At 40.3% G+C, this 8095-nt stretch overlaps 1 pseudogene across 1 annotated transcript; it reads left to right on the top strand.

Moving 5' to 3' along the window:
- Positions 1-2684: 2684 nt before the first annotated feature.
- On the top strand, positions 2685-3836 carry LOC308608158 (beta-citrylglutamate synthase B-like; annotated as a pseudogene). The gene has a single exon. The product of its transcript is annotated as a beta-citrylglutamate synthase B-like (transcript).
- Positions 3837-8095: the final 4259 nt, after the last annotated feature.

The raw sequence follows: 8095 nt of genomic DNA, 5'->3' as shown, positions 1-8095 counted from the left end.
TCATGTAACTTTACACAAAACATCAAGTGTTATTTGCCTCTTCCTTGGAAGAGAGTTCATAGTTTAAGTAGGTTCTCAGTCGGGGCTGTAATCACAGTGACAGCTGTCCTGGTTCGACCAGCACTGTTGCTTTTAGCACAGAAAGCCCTGAGTTTAGGAACCTCTCAGTCCTAGGTAAACCAGGATGGTGGTTACTCTATCTGAAATCCAAGAAAGACCAATGAAAAATAACACAAAGATTTAATTAAACTCAATTGAATGTACAAGTAAAAATTAGAAGACTACTTCTTAAATCAGAATACTGCCATTTCTTCTTATTAAACCTATGTCCTGAGAATTATTTTGTATATAAACCAAAGCTCCTGGTATGTTTCCTACTTAGTTTCTAGACTAACTGCAATTTGCAAATGACCCCGCCTTGTTACTGTGAACCTTTACCTTTTGTCCTGTGTATTTGGTGGCTCCTGCATTACTAGGTTAAGGTAGGACTGCCCTGGCATGATCACCCTCAGAGTCAGGCCCGAAGGGAAATGCATGTCATCACATATGAATCCAGATCTGTGGCAGGATGGGGAACTCAGGTGCTTTCCATTGGGTTAGGTGTCAGGGCACTCCCAAATGGTGGATATTAAGCTAATTTCTGCCCTCATTGGGGGTAGGCTAGAGATCAGTAGAAAGGACCCAGGAGAGGCCTTTCCATTTCTGCAGAATTCCATGTAAGGAAGGATGGGGTCTATGAGCTCCGGAGATAAGCTCTATCTGATTAGGAGTCCTCACATTATGACGTATCTTTTTATTTCTCTTTTGTAATCCATCGACCTTTGGTAAAGTCTTTTTGAACCATCAGCTTTGTGTCCGCTGTGCCTCGGAGAATCATAGGGGGACTTTAGGCTCCAGCTGGGGAGAGCAGTCCTTATGGAGGGCAGAGTGGCGGCAGCAAGAAGTAATGAGACTTGATGCAAAAGTGCGTCTCAGGGGCTTCCCTGGTGGCACAGTGGTTGAGAGTCCACCCGCCAATGCAGGGGAAACGGGTTCGTGCCCCGGTCCGGGAAGATCCCACATGCCGCGGAGCGGCTGGGCCCGTGAGCCATGGCCGCTGAGCCTGCGCGTCCGGAGCCTGTGCTCCACAACAGGAGAGGCTACATCAGTGAGAGGCCCGCGTACCGCAAAAAAAAAAAAAAAAAAAAAAAAGCGCGTCTCAGGAACAGAGTCTCTGAATCAATCAAGGAGATTCTCTCTCCACTCTTCACCTTGGAAGTTCTGGTTTTGGTCTACTAAGAAAAGTGACTTTTGGATTTCCCTGGTGGCACAGTGGTTAAGAATCCACTTGCCAATGCAGGGAACACAGGTTCGAGCCCTGGTCCAGAAAGATCCCACATGCTGTGGAGCAACTAAGCCCGTGTGCCACAACTACTGAGACTGCTCTCTAGAGCCCACGAGCCACAACTACTGAGCCCACGTGCTGCAGCTACTGAAGCCTGTGCGCCTAGAGCCCGTGCTCAAGAGAAGCCACCGCCATGAGACGTCTGCGCACCACAATGAAGAGTAGCCCCCGCTCACTGCAACTAGAGAAAGCCCACGCACAGCAATGAAAACCCAACGCAGCCCAAAATAAATAAATTAAATAAATTTAAAAAAAAGAAAGGTGACTTTTATTATATGATACTTTACAGTGTCAAATAATCAACATAGGTAGCTTTCTTCCTCTGCTTAGTTTTTATACCTGAAACACTGGTGTTTTTGGATGATGCATTGTGATCTTCAATCCCCAATTTTTTGAGTTCCATCTCTTTTGAGAACACCTATTCTGTTCTCATCATACCTGCATTAGTAGAAATGATACATGTGATGTAACATATAAGCTTTATAAAACTGACAAGTACATGATCTTGAGATGGCAAATGTGAGCCATGTGGGCCACAGATTTCATCTCCTGGGCCCATACCCGCAACTCTATTAATCACAGCATTATTTCTGTTAAGCCCAGACTCAACCTCAGAAATTTTCACAAGTCCTACCAGACATTTATTTATTTCTGTGTTCATGAAATATATTTATTTATGTGTATATCTATATACATATATGCATACACACATACACATATACATAATGGATTCATCTATTCTTTCCATGTAAGAAATGAATAATTCTTTAAAAATTCTTTGGCAGGGATTTCCCTGGTGGCGCAGTGGTTAAGACTTCATGCTCCCAATGCAGGGGGCCCAGGTTTGATCTCTGGTCGGGAACTAGATCCCACATGCATGCTGCCACTAAGAATTCGCATGCCCGGGAGGTTTTTCAGCAGAGGACTGAGGCTTCGGCCCTAGAGTTCTCACCTGCCCTTCCTGGCAGCCTGCACTACCAACTGCAGACTCTGTGAGAGCTCCTACATTCCTGGAAAGAGTCTACACTCAGGAGGAAGTAATCCCAGAAAAGGAAGAACGGGCAGATCAAGATGTGTAGCTCTGGGCTTCCCTGGTGGCGCAGTGGTTGAGAGTCCGCCTACCGATGCAGGGGACACGGGTTCGTGCCCCGGTCCGGGAAGATCCCACATGCCGCGGAGCGGCTGGGCCCGTGAGCCATGGCCGCTGAGCCTGCGCGTCTGGAGCCTGTGCTCCGCAACGGGAGAGGCCGCAACAGTGAGAGGCCCGCGTACCGCAAAAAAAAAAAAAAAAAAAAAAAAGATGTGTAGCTCTGTGGCCGCCAAGTTGTGGTTTTTGACAGACTGTCGAATCAGGGAAGACTATCCTCAAAAAGAGATCTTACGAGCGTTCAAGGCCAAATGTTGTGAGGAGGAACTGGACTTTAGGGCTGTGGTGATAGATGAGGTGGTGCTAACAACTGAGCAAGGAAACCTGGGTCTTCGTATCAAAGGAGAACTAATTACTGCCTACCCTCAGGTGGTGGTAGTGAGAGTACCAACCCCTTGGGTGCAAAGTGCTAGTGACATCACTCTTTTGTGCCATCTAGAGAAGATGGGATGCAGGTTGATGAACCGACCTCAAGCCATCCTGAACTGTGGTAATAAGTTCTGGACGTTTCAAGAGTTGGCAGGTCATGATGTTCCTCTGCCAGATACTTTCTCTTATGGTGGTCATGAAAATGTTGCTAAAATGATGGATGAAGCTGAAGAACTGGAGTTCCCGATGGTGGTGAAGAATACACGGGGTCATAGAGGCAAAGCAGTTTTCTTGGCCCACCATTTGGCTGATCTAAGCCATCTTATTCGCCATGAAGCTCCATACCTGTTTCAGAAGCGTGTTAAAGAGTCTCATGGAAGGGATGTATGTGTCATTGTTGTGGGAGGCCGCGCAGTTGGCACCATGTAACGCTGTTCAACGGATGGGAGGATGCAAAGCAACTGCTCACTAGGTGGTGTACGGATGATGTGCTCATTGAGTGAACAAGGGAAACAGCTAGCTACCCAGGTGTCTAATATCCTGGGAATGAATGTGTGTGGCACTGACCTGTTGATGAAAGACAAGGGCTCCTTCTGTGTCTGTGAGGCCAATGCAAATGTAGGTTTCATAGCCTTTGATAAGGCTTGTAATCTAGATGTAGCTGGTATCATAGCGGACTATGACGCCTCCCTTCTGCCCTCTGGCCGGCTCACCTGGCGTATGTCCCTGCTCTCCACGGTGTCCATGGCCAGTGAGACTAGTGAGACGGAGCTGGGCCCGCCAGCCAACACTGCTGTCAACAACCTGAGTGCAAGTTCCAGTTCTGTTGACAGCGACCCTGAAACCACGGAGCGAGAGCTGCTCACCCAGCTCCCGGGGGGCCTATTCAACAGGAACCAACTGCTAGCCAATGAAATCAAACTCCTGGTGGAGTGATTCCACCAGTAAATAATTAACCAACAAAACCCTTGTAAAACTTTCTTTTTCTTCTTTCCTTTTTTTTTTTAAACCAACTTGGAATGCTGTTCATGGAAAATGCTCAGGAAGATGAGAGAAAATTTGAGTAGTTAGGAGGGAAGGAGGGGGAGATAGACGAGACCTTTGCTGCTAAGATGTTACTGACTTTGATTTACAAATCCTACAGAGAGAGGCAGAAGAGGTGAGATACAGAAAAACGTCAGGCTCTCATAGTTACCCTTTTAAATTACTCAAAAATGTGTAGGTTCTCAGGCCATGAAGAACATAATTTTTTCATGGTCTCTGGCTTTTGGTTTTGTACAGTTGGTACAAATTTCAGAGTCGTGTAACTTCACATTGTGTTGTAATCCATGAGGAAGACATCTACCTAAATTATAATTTTTTAAATACAAATCTGAAAATTCAGCCTATACACTTTATGTTCATAGTTATGAAATCTTGAGGAGCTCTTTTATTGACTTTTTCCCCCTTAATTTGGGTAGGAGGGCAACATGAATGTGACCCAATAAAGGTTTTTTTAATGATAAAGTTGGCATGTTTGCATGATAAAAGGGAAATGAACAGTATTGCAATGTCTGGCACACAAAATAACATTTACTCCATTGTACATACAATTGCACTAGTTAAAAATATGTGCATTGACTTGTATTTGTTAGTGTTTTAGCCTTTTTTGAAAGATATATGCTCTGTTTATGTTGCTTTTTTTAAAATACATGCTAGTCTTAACATTCTCTGATCTATGCCTGCATCTTTAACAATGCAAAGTGAAGAAAATGCTACCATTTTTGTTAACAAGACACTGACTTGAAACATGTGCATTTAAAGCCTTTTATATTTTTCCTTTTTTCTTTTGGTGGTTGGGAATTTAAAGAATAAGGACAAGGAAAAATATTTTGCGGGGGAATCAAGGGTCTATAAGTTCCTAAGTATAAAGTTGAAGTGATTTCTAATACCAGAGTTATATATCTGCATTTTTCACATTTTAGGAGGGTGTGTGTGTGCGCGTGCGTGTTTGCGTGCACGTGCACGCTTGCATGTTTATGTGCTTTGCTTTTTGTTTACACCAACTAATCAAAAATATTCTAGAAAATGGAGCATGATGGGAAACAGTTTTTTACTTTAAAAAGAAAGAACAACAGAGTTGTTTTCATAACTATAATCTACTGGGTAGAGGTACTCTCCTAAAGACATGAAGAGAATAGCTGCTTCTTAGGCTTTTGTGTATATGTATGTTGTTTGCTTTTTTTTCTTTGGTTCTAGACTGTTCAGTGTGTGATTTATTCCACGCTACATGCTTTTCCTCTGCTTCTTGCTGTGCATTTTCTCCTATTACACATAGGTTTTGGGGTGGGGTGGACTGAACATTTTTGTTTGGGGACTTATTTAGCAGTATTGAGTCTTTTATAGCCCTACTCTGAAGCCTTCAATATTCTACTCTTTATATTACTTTACTTCTGAATTTATAAAAGCCCCCAGACTGCATATAATATGAGCCTTTAAACATGGGTAAAACTATCCCAGTGAATGGTTTGGAAGGTGTGTTAAGAAATGGAGATGCTCCAGAGCTCTACGTAATTTTTTTAAGCAGCTAGTTCCATCTCCCTACAATCCTCTGAAGCTTTTTACCCAAGTCCTTTCTTGTCTCTCCAGCACTTTTTTCCTTCAGATGGACATTAAACATAATTTCTTGGACTCTACTAGAGAGACTTCGAGGCAATAAGATCAGTATTAGCCAGCTCTAACAGACGTTTGATCATGCTTACTGGCATAGTTTTCCCCCCATTTTAAAAAAGGAATGCAATAAAACTTGTTTTTTCCATAGAATTAAATAATATTAAAATGGAGTGAAAGGTTGATTGTTGACAAACAGAATAGTACCTCTAATCTGTGCAGTGTCTCATTTCACCTTAGAAAAAGATACATAAGAGGAGTTTCTAATTTATTTTAGGATATTCTCATCTCATCTAAAAGAATTTGACTTGTACAGGGTTATTATGTGACATATTGTGGAATATATAAGTACCTCTGGCTCACTTGGTACTTCTTTTACTAAATGACCATACTTTGGAAGATGCACACTATTTGGGATAGAGAAATAAACAAGGGAGAAGGAATCGCTTAATTAAATCATCATTCATACGTGTGTAGAGACCATCTGGTTGTCACATAGATTATGATACATATACTTTGAATAGTTACATATCACATGTATATAGATTAGTGAATTTTAAAACACAAGTAGAACACCCTCTCTATTTGACGAAAAACTCAAGGTTTCTGTTGGGTGGGATAAGGCACCAGGAAAAATGTAGGTAGCCTTTTAAAAAAATTATCAAATTAACCAAGTACATTAGAAGAAATATCTGAGATTATTTCACTGTTAGTTTTACTCACTATCCATCTTTTGTGCATACATACTATGTTAAAACATAGCCTTACCAAACTATTTCTGGATCGTACACTGAATGGACAAGAATGGACATCTTAGAGTTTAAAAACATGAATATCCTCTTGAATTCCCTCAAAAAGTAAGGTAAAGAATATGAGCAAACCGTACTGGAAGAACCCAAACAGCCCAGATATTAAGTGAAAGTTAAATATATTTTCATATTGTTTAGTAACTTTCTTAAAATCTTTGCTATTATGAGAGGTAAAAATGTGTGTTTATCAAATATGCATAGTTGTTATTTATCATGCAAAAATCTGAATTATTGTAAAACTATTGTACATTGTTAAAATTGTAATTCTGAATTGTATTTAAAAGTAATTCTTTCTGATATTGTTTTTATGTCACCCATGATGAAAAGCGGACTATGTATGTACACAAACACACAAATACGAACTATTCCATTTAAAATTATTTTTAGTTATTTTCTTTTGATTGGTCATTTCTGCTGGCTTTAACTCCACTGAACTTTGAAATATTTCTGTATATGCTATCAAATAAGAAAATACCCTGGAACATTAGAAAAATCCATCAAGAGATTGCTTTCATCAAGCGCTTTATCAGACTTTTGAAAAGGTATCGAAGGCGTTGAAAGAATTGACTTTCAAGATCATCTCTTCTTTTTCTCAAGAAGAAAACAAGGGCAAAAGAAATTCTCTTCATTCAGTGAGTCCCCAGTTTGGGGTCTGGGGCGCTTAGAGATATTGTGAAGTCAAACCTTGTGTTACATTTTTCTCCTGGCTCACTCTTTTTTGAGAAGGTTTATGGGCTATATGGCTGGTGAGACACCATCTCCTCCTAAGAAAATGTAGGTGCTCAGACAGGTAACCTCTGTAGCTACTGTTTTTATTTGTTTGTTTGTTTCATTTCTTTTATAATTTGTTTTTGTTGTACTAGGATATTTTTTAATGTAATATATTGCAGGATTTATAACCAGGTTCACTGCTTTCTTTCCCTTAAAAAACAAACAAAATTTTATTTAAGATACATTTAGGTGCCTTTGAAGCTTAGATTTTGGAATGTTTCAGTAGTGGACAGAAATCCGCTCTTGGAATCTTCTAGTCTTCCAGGTTTAATTTGAAATGTTTCTAGTTTTGTTTTGGATTTTTGAGTAGTATTTTACTTCCATTATACCAATGCCCTTTTACCAAGCTGTTTTGGGGTGGCTGCCTAACTCTAGTGAAAATTCTTTCTATATTAACGAAAATGTGGTGTTTTAAATTCCTTAATGTTTTGTATTTTTAAAATTGTTTTTAAAGAAATATTCTAACTGCTTTAAAAAAAAAAAAAGGAGTTTGCATGCCACAACTAAGGAGACTGCCTGCTGCAACTAAAGAGTCCGCCTGCTGCAATTAGGGCCTGGTGCAACCAAATGAATAAATAAATAAATAAATAAATATTAAAAAAAAATTCTTTGGCAGACCATGTGTCCTGATTTGGGGCTTGAAAAAAACATATTATCACTGTATGTGGGACCACATACACCTTTACATACATAATTATGGAGAAGTACAGCTAACTGTTCCTGCCTTGCCCTTAGAGGGTGACTAATAAACCTTTGGCTTGTTAGTGGGTTCATTCTGCCCTTCCTGATATCCAATGTATATATATATATATATATATATATATATATATATATATATGAATCATTTTTGGCTTGAAGTCATGATCAGAAATGCAACATATGAAGAATCAGTACCAACACAGTGGTTGAATAGCACAAGCCCTGGAGTTTGACAGCGACTAGGCTCTGAATCTCTGTCCTGACTCT

This window comes from Mesoplodon bidens, assembly GCF_964165515.1.
Source record: "Mesoplodon bidens genome assembly, chromosome: 20".
In the NCBI taxonomy this organism is placed as follows: domain Eukaryota; kingdom Metazoa; phylum Chordata; class Mammalia; order Artiodactyla; family Ziphiidae; genus Mesoplodon; species Mesoplodon bidens.
This window is presented reverse-complemented; position numbering and strand designations above follow the sequence as displayed.